This window comes from Camelus ferus, chromosome 14 (genome assembly GCF_009834535.1).
Source record: "Camelus ferus isolate YT-003-E chromosome 14, BCGSAC_Cfer_1.0, whole genome shotgun sequence".
NCBI classification, from domain to species: Eukaryota; Metazoa; Chordata; class Mammalia; order Artiodactyla; family Camelidae; genus Camelus; species Camelus ferus.
In genome coordinates, this window is record NC_045709.1 from 52,527,613 (window position 1) to 52,549,897 (window position 22,285).

The 22,285-nt window shown below is 37.4% G+C and overlaps 1 protein-coding gene and 2 long non-coding RNA genes across 10 annotated transcripts in view; 2 read left to right on the forward strand and 1 right to left on the reverse strand.

The window, feature by feature from the left end:
• KLF12 (Kruppel like factor 12) overlaps window positions 1-22,285 on the forward strand; it is a 517,595-nt gene that overhangs the window by 239,133 nt on the left and 256,177 nt on the right. The gene's annotated exons all lie outside the window — the stretch shown is intronic.
• On the reverse strand, window positions 627-19,605 carry LOC116668715. Its single transcript, XR_004325951.1, has 3 exons — window positions 18,161-19,605; window positions 6,098-6,105; window positions 627-636 (listed from the first exon to the last, which is right to left on the reverse strand). It is a non-coding gene; the product is annotated as an uncharacterized LOC116668715 (long non-coding RNA).
• Window positions 8,161-21,630, forward strand: LOC116668716. Its single transcript, XR_004325952.1, has 3 exons — window positions 8,161-8,170; window positions 12,157-12,162; window positions 21,479-21,630. It is a non-coding gene; the product is annotated as an uncharacterized LOC116668716 (long non-coding RNA).

Sequence of the window (22,285 nt, forward strand, 5' to 3'; positions counted from 1 at the left end):
TTGGGCAATTTTTTGCATTAGAATATTTCCTTGTCTGACTATGAGACAGAGGTCAGTACCTAGACACCCTCATCTATCTATAAAGTGTAATTTTTGTGTTTAAATCCTTCAGTATAAAAAAATTATGAGGAGGCAACCCTTCTTATGCAAGTCTAGCTGTCATCAGTTTCTAGAACTGAAGCTGGGATTTTAAGAATCAACTTTCAGATGGATATTATAAAATGGAGAACCACTTGATACAATTGATCACTGAGACCAAAAAAAAGGCCTGATTTTGTTTCATAAATATCAGTTTCTACTGCAAGCATAATCCTATTCCCAGTTCCGTATGCTGTATGATTGCTGTCAGATGCCATCCTCTTTGCACCTGCGGTCTTGGCTTCTGTCAGGGGAGTGGGATAATTATGAAAGGCTTTTAACTTTGATTTCTCACAGACAGTACCGGTACAAATTAGAGGGTAAAAAGAATCCCATGAACTTTAACAGTAATCAAATGCTGGCTGTCACTTTGTGGCGTCTATTTGAACTTGTACTGTATATTGATTATAATATAAAAATCATAGGTTAATACTAAAAAAAAATCTACAGTATGTTAAGCCATCTCTATTTCATAAACTCTGGTACAGAGACGTGTGTCTCATAACTCCGTATAGCTGCACAACACATGCAATTTCATATTTTCCTTCCCCCATCGCTCCTGCTACCTTCAAATAAATGTATGTCAGGTTGGTTGCTTCCAGGTGATTTTCCACATTGTATCTTTCATTTAAAATTGGCCTTCTTCTGGTTCAACATCCATCCGTGATAAAAAATCTTATGACAAGCCCACAACTAACATCATACTCAGTGGTGAAAGGACGAAACTTTTCCTTTATGATCAGGAACAGGATAAGAGCGCCCACTCTCACCGCTTGTGTTAAACATAGTACTAGAAGTCTTACCTACAGCAATCAGGTAAGAAAAAGAAATTAAAGGTATAGAATTGGAAAGGGAGGTATAAAATTTTCTCTCTTTGAAGATGTTATGATTTTATATATGGAAAATCCTAAAGACTCAACCAAAACATTGATAGATCAATGAATTCAGTAAACTTGCAAGATACAAAATCAACATACAAAAATCAGTAGTGTTTATATACACTAACAACAAAATTTCTGAAAAAGAAATAAACTGATCCCATTTACAACAGCATCAAACACAATAAAGTACTTAGGAATACATTTAACTAAGGAGGTAAAAGGTCTCTTTGCTGCATACTGTAAGGCATTGATGAAAGAAATTAAAGAAGACACAAATAAATGGAAAGGCACCCCATGTTCATGGATTGGAAGAATTAATATTGTTAAAATGTTAATATTACTGAAAGCTATCTATAGATTCATTGCAATCTGTATCAAGATTCCAATTACATATTTTACAGAAGTGGAAAAAACATTTCTAAAATTTATATGGAGCCTCAGAAGACTTCAGTGGAATCTGAGAAAGACAAAGCAGGAGGTATCACATCAAACTTTCTGATTTCAAGCTATACTATAAAGCTGTAGTCTTCAAAACAGTGTAGTACTGGTAGAAAAAAAGACAAATAGACCAGTGTAACAAAATCAAGAGCCCAGAAGTAAACCCACACATATATGGTCAACTAATATTTGACAAGGGAGCCAAGAATACTCAATGGAGTAAACACAGTCTCTTCAGTAAATGGTACTGGGATAATTGGATATTCATGTGTGAAAGAATGAAATTGGATCCATATCTTAGGGGACACTATTCAAAAAATTAACTCAAAATGGATTAAAGACAAAATTGTAAGACCTGAAGCCATGAAACTTTTAGAGGAAGACATAGGAGCAAAGTTCCTTGACAAAGGTCTTGGTGATGATTTTTTGGATATGACACCTAAAAAAGTACAAGCAACAAAAATTGAAAGTAAACAAGTCAGACTACATCAAACAAAGAAGCTTCTTCACAGCAAAAGGAACCATCAACAAAGTGAAAAGAGTCTACAGAATGGAAAACAAGTATTTGTAAACCATAATATCTGATAAGGGGTTAATATCCAAAAATATAAGAAACTCCTACTACTCATTAGCAAAAACTCCAAATAACCAAATTAAATAATGGTCAAAAGTCTGAAGAGACATTTCTCCAGAGAAGATACATGAAGGGCCAGGTGCATAAAAAGATGCTCAACATCATTTGTTGTCAGGAAAATACAAATTAAAACTACAGTGACATATCACCTCACACTTGTTTAGAATGGCCATAATTAAAAAGACAAGAGATAATATAATGTGGGTATGGATGTAGAGAAAAGGGAATCCTTGTGCACTGGTTGTTGGGGTTGTAAATTGGTACAGCCACTGTGGAAAACATTCTGGAAGATCCTCAAAGAATTAAAGATGGAACTACCATATGATCCAGCAGTTCTACTTCTAGGAGTATATCCAAAGGTAACAAAAACACTAACTTGCAAAGGTATTTTATCCCCATGTTCATTGCAACATTATTTACAGTGGAATATTATTCAGTCATTAAAATGAGGAAATCCTACCATTTGTGACAACATGGATGAACCTTGAATGCGTTATATTAAGTGAAATAAAGACAAAGACATATACTGGATGATCTCATTTGTATGTGGAATCCTAGGGGGAAAAAGCCTTCCTTGCTGCAATTTCTCCTTTGTTGTATTTGTATCTAGAAAATTTTCAGACCTGTAGAGGGAGTATTGATTCAGAGATGATATAAGGGAGATTTTTTGGGGGTGTATTATAATGTTCTTTTTCATGATCACAGTATTACCTACTTTATGAGAATTAATTGTACTGTGTACTTACTGTATGTGGATTAGTGGTGTGCTAGTAAACTGGCTCTGGGATGTGGAGGGAGGCCTGATGCGTAGTATTTGTCAATTCTTACTATGGCTGGTTTCAGTAATTTAACAAAGAGCTTACAAGATTCCTTAAAATTTAACAGTTGGCTCTCGTGAGCTGGGGATGAGCTAGCTCTAGCAAGCCATTGATGATTTCACTTATAATGTAAAGTTAAGCAGTTTTATATACTCAAGACAAATGGGGGAGATGTAGCAAATTCAAATTTTCCTGGCTCATCCCTGTGTAAACATGGAAGCTGTCACTGATCTTCTTGAAAGATATATTTATCCCTTTCCTTATGTAGGATGTTGATACTGTATTGATGTTTTTGTTCAATTGTTATTAAATTTTTATGTTTGAATGGATCAGTGTTAGCTTTGTAAGTTTATACATTTTGACAGGGTCAGTGTTCTGTAGCTAATTTTACAGCAACTGAGGATGATGGCAAAGAGAATCATTGTGTTACCGCTTATCCTGAGGATAAACTGAAATTATTACCTTGATGAACTATAATGTGTGTGACTCATTCTAAATGATCATGCCTTCACATCTGACAACTCAGGAGTTCAGAAATCTTTATAGAGGAAGGAACAGTGAGTGTTTCACTGAATGTATTTGTCCCAGTGAATTATTTATATCTTTCTTATCACTGTTTTTTGATAATTTTTGATTCGTAATTTTAGTAATAGATGCCTTAGAACAAAGAACACACTGATGCTTGTTTTAAAGCCTGCTTGAATCAGGTGCTGTTAGTTTTAGTAAATTCTGATACAGAGAGAAAATCGCAGTTTGGAAACTTACCTTTTCTGTATGTCGCATATATTCACAAGGTCAGTTTTAAGATGGTGTTTTAAAAATGTTAGCCCTGGATGCCACTGTCTACATAATTGAAAAATGATTTGAATATGGCTCTTAAAACTATTTTGTACATTTGCAGTTTGCCAGTGGTGATCACATCTTGCCAAGAGCCACAGAATATCATGCTGTGCTGTTCTGCTTAGGTTCTAATATTTAAACAACCTAACTAGCTCTTGTATGTAACGTTTCTTTTGCGGCCATATCAAGAGTCGTACTTCCAGGAGCTGTCTTCATCTCCTCAGTCAATCAATCAATCAATCAATCAGAAATATATAAGTATAAATATATATGTTATATATAAATATATATTTATATTAAAATACATATGAGTATATATAGTTGCCCTGTTCTTCCTTTTACTCAGTTTTTAATTTCTTTTACTCAATTGCATTCCACTTGAATTTGTCCCTTTACCATCTGCCATGAGAAAACATGAAATAAATTCTACAAAGATCCCAGTTATCCATTATTTTCTATTCACATATATTGGTGTAAAATCTGGTCTACATGCTCTTTAATGCATTTCAGCAGTTGCTCTCCTTGCGAATGTTTGCGGACATGGCTCCGCAAACCTGGCTTTGCTCCATTTGTTTTCCAGCCGTTTCAGTATGTTTACCAAGTGCTCTCAGCAGCTGGCTTAGAGCAGGTGTCCAAAACATACACATGCATATACATTAGTCCAGCTTCTCAGAGTGCACGTTCAAACGTTTGTTCTGTGACTCTGATGAACAGCTGCCTGGACCATCCAGTGTTAGCCATGGGTGAGTTTTACTTTTTGTATTTGGAAAGCAGGAGGACCAGAGCAAGCCTTTTTGAGAGAGCTTTAATTCCCTACGAAGAATAGAGTTTGTTTCATAGCGATAGGCATATATCTTGTGGTGACTTGATCTTTGTTTTCCATTAAGTTTCAAGGCTCTTTCTTCCCACAAGATAGAAAGATTGTAATAGAGACAATCCAGCCTGTCTTCCATGTTGAGCTGAACAGGCATAGTTACTTCAAAAGCCCCAGTTGATGTAAGTGGAGTCTGTTGTCAGCGCTGGACCACTGTACGTTTGTGTAGAGTAGCTGCCTAGACAGTAAACGTGGAACAAAAAAATTCAAGGCTTGGCTCTGCCATTCTCTGTCTGTGTGATCTCGGACCAGTGCCTTCTTTCTGAACTTTAATTTCCTCAACTGTAAGGTGGAATTACACCTGTCCTAGCTATTTCAAGGGGTGAAAGAAAATAGGGCATATTTGTGAATACATTTCAAAGCTATGGAGTTGGCACAGGTGTGGGTGGCACTTGGTACTATTATTTCTGTAGCATCAGAGGTCCATGACTTTGTTGTGTGACATCACATGACAAAATCAAGTATTTTCAGAATTGGAAGTTGCCCACAAAGGTCATCGACTCTGTGATGTGCAGGGTCTGTGGCTGCCTTACATAAGAGCTGGTTGGTTACTTTAGCACTGTGTTGAGTTTTCTTTGGAATTTTCTAATGTATATGGCCTTTTGTCCTATTTCCAGGCATATATAGTTATATTAAAAGTTCTTCCTTTTATTGAGCCAAATCAGTAGACTTGATAATGATACAAACTAGTAGGTACATTGCATATTTATTGAAATATCACCCTGAATCAGCGCATTCTTCCATCAAGTCGCTTCACCCTTGGGTGTCTAATTTCTCATTCCTGGGATGCGAGAACAAAGTGATATATAGGGATTTGAGACAGACTGTGCCACTGTTGTGGGAGAATAATGACTTTGTTATTTGAAAAGATGATGCATTGCTTATTTTAAAAACATTAAAGCATGCAAAGCCCCATCACCTCCCTCCCTCACACCTGTTAACCTTTGGTGAACATTATTTACAGCATCTCTGTATGCATACATACAAGGAAATAGAGACAGTTTTACAAAAATAGGATCATATTTATACTGTGTATTTCTGATAAAAAGTTATTTATTTATTTTTTCTTAGTTTGCTTCCATTGTAATGGAAGAAACAGAAACTGAATTCAAGCCAAAGGAATTTATTATTTTCAGGTTAATGTCCTTTCACCAAAGTGATGCTGTTTTTTGAGAGTTAAGAGAAAAACAAAACCAAACTTTGAGTTCTGGTAATTCTGTTTTTGAAAATGAATTTGACTTGAAACACATGTTTGGACTTTTTGCTGTGAAAGATGGGTAAATAATGACATTTCTTTCTCTCTTTTCCCTCTTCTTGTTTTACTGTCTTCAAATTTAGATTAGTAATGATTATTTTCTGATTAATTGTGATGATCAAAGCTATTTAGTCTTAATTCTTATTTTTCTCAGAAATATGGAAACATTGATTTGCTGCCATCGGCATTGGTGTCACTGTGCAGGCTCAAGCCAACTACTCTTCCCACTTGTTCTTGTTTCGTTTTTTGTCCAGATATCCATGGACTGTTTTTAGTAAGCGAGAAGTCCACTAACTTCATCAGTCTTGCTTCTTTGTTTTTATCCTTCTGTATCAGTTTTTTCTTGGATCCTGCTAATCAACTTTGAGAAGCAGAGTCTGTTTTTATGTCTTGACATGTAAATATTCTATTTAAAGTATCCTTTCTATTTGTTTCTTATTTAGTAACCCTGAAAATAGGTATAATGTTTCTCCTTGATTTTCCGCATGTGTGGTCTTCACCGTTAATGTTTTTATTTCACTTACTGTGCTTTCTCATTCACCATTTTTTTCTTGGTATATTTTCAGTCATGTTCTGTATTATCTTTTAGTTGCTGAAGGGGCTTTTCATCTCTGTAGTGTTATAAACCTCTGTCCACTTGTTTTCATCTACTTCATTTACCTTATATTTTATCATTTGAACCCTGTACTTCTTTGAGGATTATTTTTTTTTAAAAGACTTTTTTGTTCATATTATTATTACTGTTTTTGAGCCTGTGAGGTGTTATTTATCAAAATCCTTCATCTGTTTCCTTGGGGTCATTCCCCCTGGGATGTTTATTCTTCACTGGCTTTTTGCTTCTGTTTCTCTCTTGCTTTTGATATTCGCTGCTTTCACCAGCAGTTTTGGGCAGGAGCTAGGTGAGTCTAAATCTTTGTCCTGAGTTTATGATTTCAAATACTTGAAATAAAGGTGGTATTTCCAGAGTCCTCCCTCTGTTTCCCTTGCACAGCAAAGCCTCTTAAGACAAAGACTCCTGTCTCCTTCCAGGGACCTCTTGCCAGTGGAGCTGGACTCTAAAATGCTGCTTCTGTGTGTTTGCTCTCTTGGCACCACTTTCTCTGCTTTTGCTGGATTGTCCTTCCATCACTGTGATTTTTACTTTTCGGAAACTGCCCAAGGTCTGAGAGGGTGTGTGTCAGCTCCCAGTGGCCTCCCAGCTGTCACAGGCTTTGACGAGTTTGCTTTGATGGGCAGTCTGAGCTTCTGACTGTTTGAATTTTCACTTAAGATGGAGTTTTTCTCTCTCTTTTTCTCAGTTCTCTTTCAGAGTTTTCCGTGAGTTTTAGAGGAAGAGTATAAAAATGCCTTCACTTCACCATTTTTGATAGGTCATATTTTAGGTACATTTAAGGGACCCGTGGTGACTGCTGAACTTGCTGTTGTGTTTAAGAGCTCGGCTCTGCTCTCTGGCCTCCTGGCTTTCAGTCCTGGCTCTGACAGGGCATCGCCTGCCCCTGTAGCTTGTTGTCACACCTGAGATGTGTGGATGACGACGAGGATGATGGGAATGCCTACTCCATAAAGTCATTGTGGTGGTGAAATGAGAAGATGCTCAAGCACTTGCGTATTGTCTGGTAGTTACTAAGCACTCATTAAAATAGCTGTTTTTATTATTTTAAATCATATTAATTGTGTCAGTTTGGCTTTAGGAAAATTTGCTCTTCAGCCTAATTATTGTATCTATATTGTTTCCTTTGACTGAAGGTCTGCTGGGATGGCCCCACTAACCTGGGGTACCCGGCCTCCTACTTAGCACACCCACTTCTGGTTTCAGGGTATGACTGAGGACTTCCAAATTGTTGCTCTGTGTTGATAAGAAACAGATACATCTGGCTTTTCTCTTGGAGGATATAAAATCCTTGAAGGCACTGGATATGCTGCAGTAATTGGGACACATGCTGTTTCACTCACAGAATGCTGACAGCTCATATTAGTCAGGGTTGTCCAGAGAAACAGAACCAATAGCATATATATATGCATACATATATATAATCTCCTATATGATATATGTGATTTATTGTAAAACATTGGCTCATGTGATTATGCAGACTGATAAGTCCCATGTTCTGCTGTCTGCAAGTTGGACACCTGGGAAATCCAGTGGTGTAATACCAGTCCAAGTCCAAAGGCCTGAGACCCAGGGAAGATAGTGGTGTGAGTCCAAGTCCAAGGGCATGAGAAGGCCAGTGTCCCAGCTTTAGTGGGCAGGAAGGGACTGAATCCTCCCTTCCTCTACTTTTTGTTCTCTTCGTAGCCCTCAACAGATTGGCTGGATGCTGCCTGCTCGCAATGGGAGGCTGTCTGCTTCACTGAGGCCACTGATCCCAATGTCAGTCTCATCTAGAAACATGTCACAGACACGCCCAAAAATGTTGACTGGGGACCTGTTGCACAATGGCGTGCACGTATTTAACCCCACTGTACTGTGCCCTTTAAAATGGTTAAGCTGGCAGATTTTATGTTATGTGTTCTTTAGGGCAATAAAATACTTAACTCTAAAATAAAAAAAGAAATAATATTTAATGTGGCCTAGTCACGTGGACACTAAAATTAACCATCACACCTATCCTGTAGTGTGATTAAATCTAGTAATCATAGATTTAAAATCTATCATTTGTCAGACACAGGGCTACACAGACGGATTATATTTAGACCCTGCTCTTAAGGCTTCATCATCTCAGGGACAGGCATTAAGTTACTACAATTGGATGTGATTATTGCTACAGTGTATTTAATGAAAGCTGGGAAGCTGGTGTGGCCCATTGATGGCTTCACATGTGGGGTGACCTTTGACCTGGGCCTCGATTGGTGTCCCATTAACTGGAAGAAATAGGGGTAAAAGTTACAGTATTTTGTTAAAAACAAAAATTCTTAGTAAATACAAAGTGCCCTGCAGAATTGCCTTTTGGAGTTAAGAGTAGATGTGATATTAAGTGATACCATTAAATATTTCAGCCAGAATCTATTGAGGCTCATTTAAGTGTCCAAATAATTTTCTCTTTCCCTTCCCCTCTGCCTGCCTCTCTCCCTTTATCTCTCTTCCTGTTTCATTCTCTGGCCCTTTGATTATAGTGGATTTTCAGCTCAGCTTTATGTCATCCTCTTTAGAGTACATTGCCAAAGTAGTTTATATAATGTGTTTTACCAGAAATTTTCAGGAGTGATCATAAAAAAGATATGAGCATCTTTTAAACATCATTTTAGTTAAACAATTTTGACTTAATGAGAATGTTATAGTATTAAAGCAACACAGCAATTGATTATTAAAAGGATTGTTGAAATATAATATGTATTTGGTTAATTTTGTTATTATCAACATCTGTGCATCAAAAAAAAACTTCCCCTCTCCCCAGCTGATGTTAGCTGAGAATTAATTTACTTTTCTCTAAAGAGACTTCTGTTTTTAATAAAATCATGAATAATTATTGACTCAACAATGAGTGTGAGTCTTTATCTTATACATAATTCAGCCCTTCGGTAGTATAGCTTACAGCTTAATGGAAGTAAGACTCACACATATTCCAATTTAAGAGTCAATTGGTTATTCACATTCAACATGCTTTGTTTTCCTGGAACTTGATCTGGTACCAACTTGTGTTTCAGAATTTGGGTTTGATCAGAGAAACAGAACCATGGGAATGCTAGAGAATATGGGATTGATTTTCAGGATTTGACCTCATCAGACTGGAGGAGCTACTTAAGCGAGGTGGATGTGGTTGTTGCCTCTGTATTTTCAGGCTAGGCCTGAAATCAGCAGGGCAGGCAGTCTGGAAGGAGGTGACAGAAATGCTGGAGAGTGGGGACAAACCAGAAACCGTGATGGTGGGCTGAGTCCACACAGGTTTCTCACTGCTCACCAGCCTCCAACCTCGGGGATGCCGTGAACTGCAGGAGAAGCAGGCACCCTTCACTGAGTCACACATAGCAGGGCTGGAGAATCAGATAAGCTGGTGGAAACCTTGGGTCGACTCTGTCCCTAGGCCAGCCTGGTGCACGGCAGTGACAGTGGGTGTGAGCTGCAACTGCATCTGGGCCCTGCCTTGATCTTTGAGTGTGATGAGAATGTGACTGCTCCTGCTTGTCTCCTGAATCTCACCAAGATGTCCTCATAACCCAGGAGCTGTGGAACCCTGCAGGGAAGACAGTGCTGGGGAATGCGGATGGAGCTCAGCCAAGCTGGCGACAGTTCATCTCCACCTCTGAGCCCCACGTGGTCTGTTCTTTCCATTTTCATGCAGAGGTCTCCTTCCCCTTCCGTCCATCTGTGTGTTGGAGGTTATTATACCTTTTCCGATTCCTGCCCTCTTTCCTTGATCCTTCCATTCCTGCCTGAGGACCTGAAGCACTGTCCCTGCAACCCGGGCTTGTGGAGATGATGTCCCACATGGAGACAGCTCACCTGCTCTGGAATACCAGCTGCCTGGATTCACTGTTTTTGAGCTCTGCTCATCTCTTGAGAAACAGCAGGATCATTTGTGGTCTTAAGTGGTGCTTGACTCGTTACTGGAGTCAGCAGTAGCTGAGATCACTCTGCTTCCTGGATCTTGACTGTCCGCGTCTATAATGTCATAGAACAGTTAGGCTCAGGCCAGGGCCGTGTGGCCACAGGGAGCTGCGATTGGGAGCACAAGGCAGATAAAACACAGCATGAGAAGACGGAAGGTTCTCCTGTTACACATGGTGGAAATAGGTGGCTTATCTTGACATTAGGGACTTACCAAGGCAGTAAAGTTTAGAGTAAGAGCCTGAGCAAGAATGAGATCAAGAGATTATACTCTGAGTAAGCACGAATGATACCAGCAGTAGGTTGGAGGTGAGGTGGACAGGCTGTAACTGGAGGATGCAGTTGCTGGAGAGCAGCTGACAAGGAAGCATGTGTTAATTCAGGCCGGGCTCAGGAACTCGGAGGCTCTAATACTGGAGGAAAGAACAGGGGGGTTGTTTGTGGATGAAGCGCAGCACCAGTGGCCCTTCTGAAGTGGGAACACATGGGCACCAAGAAAGGTGGTCCCTCAGCCACTGGCTGGAATGGAAGATGAAGTGGCTTTTTATCTCACATGTCAACTCTCATCTGTTGGGGAGGTTTCCTGGAGGTCAACTGAGTCGTGGTGCAGGACTAGGAAATCGGTACAGGGGGGCTTCCTGGAACGAAGATAAAGGGGAGCGTTTGGTGAGGTGGGTGAAGGCGAACGGGGAGAAGGTATTAGCCCTTTACTGGATTCCGGGGGAGGGAGAAGAAAAGCTTTTGAAAATCTGGCTTCTGTTCCCAGAATTCCATTTGTAACCTCAGAAAGGACTTGACTCCAATTTATGATTTAGAGTAAAATCGGAAGTAATACTCTCATCAGATGATGAGTAAGAACAATTAGGTTGCTTAAAAAAAAAAAAGATTAGATACTGGTAGAATATACCTGTTTATATTTATACATTTGTATGTTTATGTGTGTGTGAAAGGTTGATTCTACTTTATGGATACATACTTGCTAGATTTTTCTGGGTTTTAATTCATTTTTAAAATTTCATTACTTTATTACTTTTATATGTATATATATTTGACACAGTGTTGTGTCAATTTCTGGTGTACAGCACAATACTTCAGTCATATAGGAACATACATATATTTGTTTTTATATTCTTTTTGACCATAGGTTACTACAAGATATTGAATATAGTTCCCTGTGCTTTACTGTATAAACTCTTTATCTATTTTATATGTAGTAGTTCGTATCTGCAAATCTCGAACTCCTAATTTATCCCTTCCCACTACTCCATTACTTTTAAGCTGAATTGCTAATATAATTCTTATTACTTAAACACCTGGACGACATGAATTAAGACACTTTTACCTGGTTATCCCCTTAGTAGACTCAATTCTTTCCAGTGGTGACTACTTTTCCTGGAAATTAATGTTGTCAAACTATCGATAGGAAAGACAAAGTATTATCTGTAGAATGTTTTATTTATGCTTCTAAACCCCTCTCACTTCCCCAATATACGCATTCGAAAAAGGTGGAAATAGGTGGGAGTCTGGCCACTGGCCAGATTTGTTATTTCCATCTGTGACAACCTGTATCAGTCCCTGAAATACTGAGGGACTTGCCTGAGGTTGCCCAGCAGTTAACAGAACCACATACATTTAATCTTTGTTTTGTAACATTTACTTGTACATCATTTCTCAAAGTGCTGTTTAGAAAGGCCCCAAAAGAGAAATAATTGTAGAGGTGGCACTTGTGAAGCTATCTGTGTGGGAGGAAGAGAGGTGGAGTGATTACAGGTAGAGGATAGTAAGCAAAATTTATCTTTTTAAGCAATTAAATGACTTCCACTTACAATTTCTTCTGGTTCCACGCTAGGACATAAATACATCTGAAATGCTTCCTTGTCTAACTAGGTTATTATTGCCTCCCCACCTCACCTCTCAGCTCTCCTCATAGAGTTTGAAGAAAATTGAGATATCAGATATTCAGAGGTGGAGCGGGCATGCAGTTTGGCAGTTCCCCAGCCTGCTGCTGGCCAGCTTGGTGCAAATAATCAAGGGGAGGCAAAGGAAAAAAGGCTAAGTGTCTGTGTTGCAACTAAGAGTGTGAATTGACGACTCCTTTTCCCCAGTTCTAATCAATTATGCAACAGCTCTTATTTTTTTGTTCTGCCAGAAACAATATATGTTGTTATAATGCAAGAATTTAATTATAGTGGAGAAGTCTCTAGTGCTTTTGAGTGAAAAATTGAATCTCAATCCTACTTTGCCTCTAACTGTGGAACTGAGATACTGCCAGAACCCGAGCGGAAGTTGCTGATAATGTCAGTTGCTGTTTCCACATTGAAATACGTTGGCCAGGTGAGAGGGGAGACTAGCTGGGACCAGTGGGTTAGCGGATTGTCATTCTTTTTATGTTGGCTTAGTCTTGTTAAGTAGTTCAGGATGCAAGGTCTCCACTTCAAAGAGATGATGTTATTGTTGGCCTCAAGAGCAGCTTCTTTCCAAATACTTCCCCAGTAATGCTGAAAATTTCAGACATATATCTTAGAAATGTAGAAATTTGGAGCTGGATGGTACTATAAGAATTCTCTCATTCAAATAGATTAATGTAAATAGGAGGAAAAAAATTAATAAAAATGAAGCTACTTGCTCAACATTACATGGCCCATTAGAGACTGGAAAGTTTGGGAGAAAGGAAGGCGTGATGGAAACATGGTTACTTGCGGTTCACAGATTTTAAAACCCAATTTAAACAGGTAGGTTGAACTTCTGCCTGGTTTTGATTTTAAAGCAAAAGGTACCTGATAGTTAACCTTTATAATGAATTGTTTGATTAAACGGATGGATAGAGTATGCATGAAGATGAAAGAAAGAGGGAATGAGTACTATCTCTCTCTTCCTTTTATTATTCTTTGAAAAAAGTGGTAAAGGGCATGACCATGTGTGATGGAAGAGAAAGAAAGATGAGATCCTGAAAAATTGGCACATGGGTCACACAAAACTTGAAACACTGAAAATTTATTAAGGTTGACTTTTCCAGTAAGTAGTGGTTGAGGGAAAAGGTCTGGTTTAGAGGAGCTAGCTTTGTGGAAAATGGCAAGACCAGGATTTTCCTAAACAGTTACTCTATACAGCTATGTTGATGATGTGGCAAAAATGTTCTGAATTTACTGCTTGTGCTATGGTTAAATATAATAACAAATGTTAAGAAGGTATTTTCCTTTACTAAGTATTTGTGATAGCCCAACAATATTGTATTAAGGCATTTAGCTCCTTTTTATTTTGTTGTCTCTTTCTATTGTGTTTTTGCTTTATGTGTACTTTTAGTTTTTATTTCTTTATTTTTCTTTTGAGTTTATTCCCATATTCTTTTATAAATTTAGTTACTGAACTAATTAATTTTTAACTTTTTTATACTCTTAAGGATTTCAGTATATAATTTCTCTCTAAACACAGCATTAACTGTATTCCATGAGTTTGGGTATGAAGCTTTTTCTATATCATTTAGACCTATTTTATTTTCTATATTCCGCTATAATTTTTTCTGAGAGTCTTGAGTTATTTACAGACCTTCCTTGACTCATATGAGGTTACGTTCTGAATGAACCCGTTTTAAGTTGGAAATATCCTAAGCCGAAAATGCATTTAATATACCTAACTTACCAAACATCATAGCTAACCTAGTCTACCTTTAACATTCTCAGAACACTTAACTTTAGCCTACAGTTGAGTAAAATCATCTAACACAAAGTGTATTTTATAATAAAATGTTGAATGTCTCGTGTAATTTACTTACTTACTTTAAAAATGTTATTTATTTATTTATTTATTTAGTTTTGTTTTGGGGGGAGGTAATTAGGTTTATTTATTTATTTTAATGGCGGTACTGGGGATTGAACCCAGGACTTTATGCGTGCTAATAAGCATGTGCTCTGCTGTTAAGCTGTATCACCCCCCTCCCCCATGTAATTTATTGAATACCGTTACTGAAAGTGAAATAAAGAATGGTGATCTGGGTACAGAAAGGTTGTAAGTGTATTGGTTGTTTACTCCTGTGGTTGTGTGGTTGACTGGAAGCTGTGATGGCTGCCACTGCCCAGCATCATGAGGGTGCTGGGTATCACTAACCAATCTGAAAAATAATACATTTGTGTGTGTGTGTGTGTGTATATATGATATGTAACTGAATCAGCTTGCTGTATTCCTGAAACTAACACGGCATTGTAAATCAACTATACTTCAATAAAAATTAAAACAATTCAAAATTTGAAGGACGGTTTCTACTGAATGTATGTTGATTTCACACCATCGTAAAGTTGAAAACTTTTTTAAGTTGAACCATTGTAAGTTGGGGACCGTCTGTCGAAATTTTAATTTCCAAACGTATTTTTAGTTGTTTCTAAATTACCAAGCATCAGCTTCAGTGTGTGGTATTTATAGCATGTTGTCTGTCTGATGCTAATTATTTATGGTGTTACTATATGACTTAGTTCAAGGACAAGTTTTGTAAATGCTTTGTATGTGTTTGGAAAGAATGCAAGTTCTCTTATTGTTATGTATATATATCATTTTGCATTTGTCCAGTATAGAAAGCTTTTGAATTATTTTGCTCAGAATCTTTGTAGCTTTATTGATTTTTGCTTGGCTAATTTATCTGTGACTGAAAGAGTTGGTTTAAATCTCCATTTCTGATCATGGCCCTTAGTTTCTCATTATTTCTGTAAACTTTGGCTGTATATTTTTTGAACTGTGCTATTAGGTGCATACTCATTTAGAATTTTTTAATACTCTTAGGAAATAAACCCTGCGTCTCATTACTCAGTGATTTTCCTTTTCTTTCATAATGCATTTTGCCCGTAAGCCACTTTTGTCTGAATTTACATACTCCAGCTACTTAGTTATTTTTTTTTCCAGCATTGTGAGAACATTATTCCATTTCACTTTAAATGCAGTCAGCATTTTTGAAAGATTGCAGGCAGGAGGTTCATATGGTCAAGAGTTTTGAGAAAATGGTGTGGGCTTCTGTATGGAAAATAGATTAAAAGTTTCTAAAACCTGCAGTCAGGCTATTGTAGGGCAGCATGAGATGGTGGTGGCTTGGCTTGGAGTGTTAATACCTGAGATGGAGGGAAAGAGAATTGACGGACACTGGTGATGGATGTCAGGGGTGATGTGAAAGAGAATGTAATGAGTGAGGAAGTTTCAGTTTCTACCTTGAGCAACTCATTCCTTGAAATTATCATTTGTCAAGTGTAATACTCTAGAGGAGCGTGCTCCAAAGTTCATTTTTGTCCATGTTCCATTTATTTTTCAAAAATATATTGAGTCTCTGTCGAACAACTTGCAAACTTGCTGCTTTAGAGAGGATAAAAATCGGCCCATGTATGGGTATGCTAGGGAAGAGCCTTTCTGTCTAGTCTTCTTTATTAATTCCTTAATTTTTTTTTTTTGATGACTCCATATGTGCCAGGCACCATGCCAGTTTTCCTGGGCTCCCAACAGTGACTATGGTGAGTGCATTTTGTGCCTGCACTGAGTTTTGTAGTAAATGCAGACAAGCACAGAGTCGTTTATCACCGCAGTGTGGGAGGAGCTTCAGTGAGAGAAGTGTTTGGCTCTGTGACGGCATGTGGCAGGGACCCCCACCTAGATCAGGTCCAGTAAGTATCATGAAGATTTTCAAATGAAAAAGAAGCTTAGGCTAAAAGAGACCTAAAGATGGTCAGGCACACACCAGAGAAGGGTTAGGAAGTATGGAGAAAGACCATGGGCAAGAAGGAGATTCTGAAAAAGTTGAGGAACTGTTTAAAAAAAAAAAAAATCAGTAGAGTTTGAGAGTGGAGACTATGAGAAATAATAACTGTTTGAGGGAAGGAGGAGTCAAATTATAGCACCTTAGAACTTAAAAATGTAGTATTTATCATGAAAACAGTGCGGAACATATGAAAAGGATTAGGAAAGAAATTGACCGAATTTGCATTTTAATGGTGTCTTGAATGTATATAAAAAGAACTGAGCTGGGAAATAAAGGTGGACCACCAGATAAAGAGTTGGTGATGAGCCTGTCTTGAACTGGTTCTAGGCTGGCTATGGAGATGGAGAAAAAATGGATGGATTTGGAGAATATTATAGGAGATCAAGTGATGAAGATTTAGTTATTCAGTGTATGTGGTTTTGAAGAAAAGAAAGAAGTCAGAAGTGGTATCAAGATGGGGTTTGGGCCACTGGGTGGATGGTGCTACTGGGAGGATCAGGTTTGCAAAACGTAACGAGACCGTTTAAACTTGCGAGATAGGGATTTCCCTAGAAAAATCCAGAGGGATTTTCCAGTGGGTATATTTGAGCCTGTTGCACAGGAGGGAGTTCTGGGCTAGTCAGTGACAGCTCGATGGCACTTGAAGCTGTCAGAGTACATGGGATCAGCCAGGTAATGTTTATGGAAAGAACAGGGGAAAGTCAGAGGGTCAAACATGGAGGGAATTTATATAAAACAGGTACAAAAGGCTGTAATGCAATAATATGTTGAAATGCAGTGAGAAGATATAAACTGTCGATGGGATTTTAAAGGAAGGAGTAGTCTCTAACCGTTAAGAGAACAGGGAAGTCTTCAAGCGAGATGGTAATTGAAGAATGATGGTTAACTATTAAACAATCGTGAAAGAGAATGATTCAGGCAGCAGGAGTAATACAAACAGAGAGAGAGAAAAGAAGAGCCTAGCTTTAGAGACCAATGAGTAATTTAGTTTGGGACAGAACAGAAAGGTCAGTTGGGGCCATTTTATAAAATATCTAATGCATTATTATCATACCTTGTAAAAACATCTCTTCTATTTATTTTATTAACCACCAGGTTGCAGTTAACAGTTTGTAGGTGTTTGTAATTCTTCATGTTATTTCCCCTTGATGTGATTAATTGAAACTCTTTTGAGATGATTTTTGAAAATCTGTTTCATTTTTTATAGGAAATATTTAGACTGTATTTAAGGAAATGTGATTGAACTGAATTTCATTCATCTGATTTCATGTGTTATGTTATATAAGTAAAAATGCATTAATTACTAAATTCTAGTGTTTACAAGGGAACAAAAGTGGTTGAAATGACGAAAGGTAGTTTTAGACATACTGTGCATACTGTGTTCACAATTGGTAAGTCTCCAATACTGGCAAAAAATTGGGGGTGAATAAATGGGATAAACTTTTGTCTTTCCAAGCTTTCTATCTACATTTTATTAAGATAAATGGACTTCTTTTTTTTTTTTTTTGGGTGGGGGTTTAGGAGGTTACTTTTGTATTACATACTAGATATGTAGTTGATTGGAATTTCAGATCTTTAGATGAAAACCCCTGTTTTATTAATGGAAGATTACTTTTTTAATGATCATACAATGATAATGTTACAACTGAAAATTAAATTCTTAAGTGTCAAAGTTTCCTTTTACTGAATTAATTGAGCAATTAGCAAATTTTGCTGACTCTGTAGAACTCTGCTTGGTTCCCTGGAAAAGTAGGACACCTATATTGTGTTCTTTAAAGTTTATCAACTATTTAAGCAGTAGAAGATTTAAATCAGTTTGATGTCCATCAGTTAAATCAGTTTGATTTTCATCCTTCTTCTTCAAGACTTTTTCATTGTGAGTTGTTTCTTTTCATTTATTTCTGGGTCAGCTAGATTTCATTGTCATATAGTTTTAAGAAAATATAACACCGTGTGTTCCCTACGATATTTTATATTCGAGCACATTAAACAGCTGCCTTTAGACTCTTAAGGTCAGATTAATTTAATAAAATAATTGGATCATACTTTCCTCCAAGTTTCTGTAAAACTTTAGTCCCGAAGTAGCCCTTTTGCCAGAGTGTCTGTGTTAATGATTTGAATGGCTGGGTTCTGTTATTGAGAAGCTTATTTTATGCAGGACTTACGGGTGCTGTATTCCTTGCTTTCTTGCATGATTTAATGTCTGTTTCCTTTATATTAAAAGGATATTTTACTTTGTTGTAAAAATTCTGAGACCCTACTTACAAATCTGTAGACATTGCTTCTTTGTCCTCTGACTCTGAATGTCCCTCCCAGAACAGTGAGGCTGGTCTGATCTCCTCACCCCCTCACCACGTAAGTGATTTATTTGCTCTTTTCTGCCTGAATACCTGCAGAATTTTTTTTTTTTCATTATCTTGAAGTTTAGTGACTCAAGGATATAACTTCTTTGGTATCATTCTGTATCAGTTTTGAACTGCTATTTTAGTCTGTTCTTCCTTGATGTTACAGAAAATTCATACTGTTGTTACTTGAAATATTTTTCCAGCCAGTTTGTGGGTTGTTTTCTATAGAACCAACAGTTTTCAGTTCATATCTCTTACCCTTCCTCCATTAAAAAAATGTATTTGTCTTTCTCCTCTCTATTCACTGCAATTAAATTAAGCCTTTTTAAAAAAACATCAATAATTCAATTTTTAGCCATATCTTCTCATTTCTAGCCACGTCTCCTCATTCCCTTGTGGTTTTTATTTAATTTTTTAGTACCGAATTGTTGGTTGTTTTTTTTTTTTTTTTTGATCCTTAGTATGTTTTGATGGGTCTGCAACATCTTTTAAAATTTCTGTTATTTTATCATTTCATCTTTCAGCCCCTGTTCATTGATAATCATTTTTGGAAATGCTGATGTAATAGGAAGCCTTTTGTTTTCAGGTTGTGTTTTCTTTAGGAATGAGTACTTCTTCCCCTCCTTTGCATGCTTGTTTCCTTCCTTTCCTCTTCCATTCTTTCCTTCTTTACTTCCTTTATCCTGTGATATGTTTGCCTGTTTCCTGTTTGGCTTCAGTATCTGTCATGTGAGCGGATAGTCTGTCTGCTGGGATATAGTGTTGGTGAATCTTTCTTCCCTTTCTTCATTCTGTGGTTGGGACCTATCTCTTTGCCCTGGGTGGCTACATTTTGAAAATTAGTTCTTGTCTCTTCCATCGTGCTGTAGTTCCAGGTGAGAAGTAGAGTGGCCTTATTCCAGGGAAGTGGAGGAGGAAGGGCTTAGCTGTGCCAGCTGTGTCGAAATGTTCTGTGCCTTCTGTCCACATTTTGGCCATGCATGGACAGTGATGCCCTTTCAAAGGAGCAGTCGGGTACAAAACTTCCTTACAGAGGCGTGCAAACTATTCCTGCACCATTCAGCTAGGTGGCATGAAGCTAGTCCTCGGGGAGCTTGCGGTGTTTTGTTTCATCCTGTGGCTTCTTTCTTTACACATAGGAGCCCTGTTACATAGATTATTATTTATTAAGAACTGAAAATTTCTCCACAGGGTAATTATCATGAGTACTTAAGATTTTGGAGCCAGTAGGAAAATCTTCAGTGTTAAACAACAAGGTCATTTTATACATTTTCTAGAGCAAAACATCTTCAGAAATGCTAGAAGGACTTTATCATTCTCCCTTTTGTAGATTGCGATTGCACCACTTCCTGTTGCCAGCATAGAAACAACTTGCTCTAATGTGTGCCTCATTTTAAATTACTCTCTCATTAGGCATCCCAGTTTTCTGTCGTTCTTGGTGTTTCAACTTCAAATGATGACGTATTTATAAAATAGATCCATAAGCTACGTTAAATCATTGTGTCCAGCACCTTGTAGACACAGACTCTTTCCTTCAGTGTATTTATCTCATGCAAGGGGAGTGATCCTTCTTTTGGTACTGATATAAATCCAGTTCTCACACAGGCAAAACACAGACAGTCTTCTGCGTGCTCCTGCTGATTCATTAAGTCTTTAGAGAGCAGGAGGGCAGTGGTGGGTCACACTAGGGCAAGATTTTAGCCAGGAGTCTGTCACCCCGTATTGATCTGCTGGTTATTTGTTTCATTTATGTTTGAAGTTGCTCCACAGTAGCTGTGATTACTGTGAATTCCATCTGAGACACAAAAGGTGAGAAAAATAAACTGAAATTTATAAAGTTAACCAAAAAAAAAAAAAAAGGAAGAAAACGGAAATCAACCTTCACATCCAGTTTGTCATATTTATGTTTAAATGCAGTTGCTGTTATATTCCCTTATATTGAGATGACCCATAAAGAAATCATTTGTCGTATGTCATAAAGGTTGGCTAGTTTGTGACTGAGGAGCCACCATGCTGTTATAAATAATTATTAGTCAATTGTATTGATTATGTTATTAATTGGATTAATTGTAGGGACTCAAACTTTGAAGACTATTTTAAAGACTGTCCATAATTCTTGAAAGGCACATTTGCAATGAAGATATATTAGGATAAAGGGGAAAGTTTCATTTATTGTCAGTGTTTCTTTATCCTGATCAATCAGAACTCACAGTATTAGATCAGCCATAAATTCTCCTGCAGTAATTATGTTATATTTAACACATTGCTGAGATTTTACATACTCGTGCATATTTAACTTGTTCTCTTTTTTTTATTGTTAAACTTTTTTTCTTCTTTTCCTCAGAGTGAAGCATTCTAAAATTTTAAGGTTTTGTTCAGCATCATAACTTTGGCATCATTCTTTTCCTGAAAGTATTCTGTATGATTTGATTTGATTTAATAAACATTTATTGATTGCATGGCACCAAAAATAGGATTGATTTAGCCAATGTAGTTGTGCTGCCAGTTAATTTGTGAGTGGGAAACAGACAAGCAAACAAACAAACAAAAACTTTTAACTCCCCTATCCATTCAGGTAGGAAAAGATCTATTAGCTATATTTATTCATAGCCCATACTGCCACCGCAAACGTAGTATTTTCATTGTCATCAGTAGCTATACACAAAATCTAGAAAATTGGTAGTGATGAAACTTGTCTAGCCATTGTTAATTAAGGAGGCGTTTCTTTGTTTTGAGCCTTAGGAGAACTATTCAAAGTGCATTTCTTCATCTGGGGCCTTAAAGGGATCAACTTCATAGTTTACAGTTTAGCAGCTTCTACTGTCTTGGAGCATGTCATTGTGCAGGTGGAACTAAACTGGAAAAGGGTGATGTAGCCCTGGTAAATTACATATGCATTATAGCATTGCCTAAGAACAGGGGTCAAGAGTTCTCCTGTCTCTTACAGTGTATTATTGTGCCTTCATAGAGGCTGACAGCTTATCAGACGCTCTGTCTGGCTTTTGGTCCCAAAGTTTATTTTGTTAAGAAAGTTCATGTATTTGGATTGCATTATATCTCCCCTCCCCCCACAAAGTTATTAACTTCTGTATAAAAGCCCTTAAAAGTGTTTGCAACTGATTGTTTATTAAAAGATCCAGAAAGTGAAGGGTTTAACTTTTAATGCTTAACTTCTTGACTTCCTGTTTGATGTTTTAATTTTTTCTTTTGCACCTGTTTTTATCAGTATATTACACATTTTAAAAAATAGCCCAGTTTTTTAATCCCTTGCCAAGTTCTGATAACTTTCTCATTTTGTGGTATTAACGTTTATAAATTTTTACCATTTGCAATTGGTATAAATTTAACTTTGAAAACCGCTAAGAACTCTTGTTTTTCAAGGATGTCTTCCCACAGTTGACATTAAAAAATTTTTTTTGCAGTTTATGCAGTTTTGTTTAAAAAACATTCCCTGCCCTTCTGGTACTTGCATCCCTTGACTGAACCCACTAAAAATGGGTACTTTTGACAGCATCTGTACTGGGAAATGTTTTCCAAATAAAGCATTTGTTAAAACACACCAACGATTTATTTGGGTACATCTCAGAGCCTAAATATTTGATTCAGCTGCCAGTATGTGCTTTACTGGCTAATGTTTTTACAGTTTTTCCACATTTTTATAGGCCAGCGGCCAAGTTGTCCAACAGTCTGGTACCTCTCAGGGAGTGGAAGTGGGTGTGTCTGTGGGGAGCTGGTTGTGTTAGAATGCTCTTCTGTATAGCCAGTTGGCTTATGTTCGAACTGGC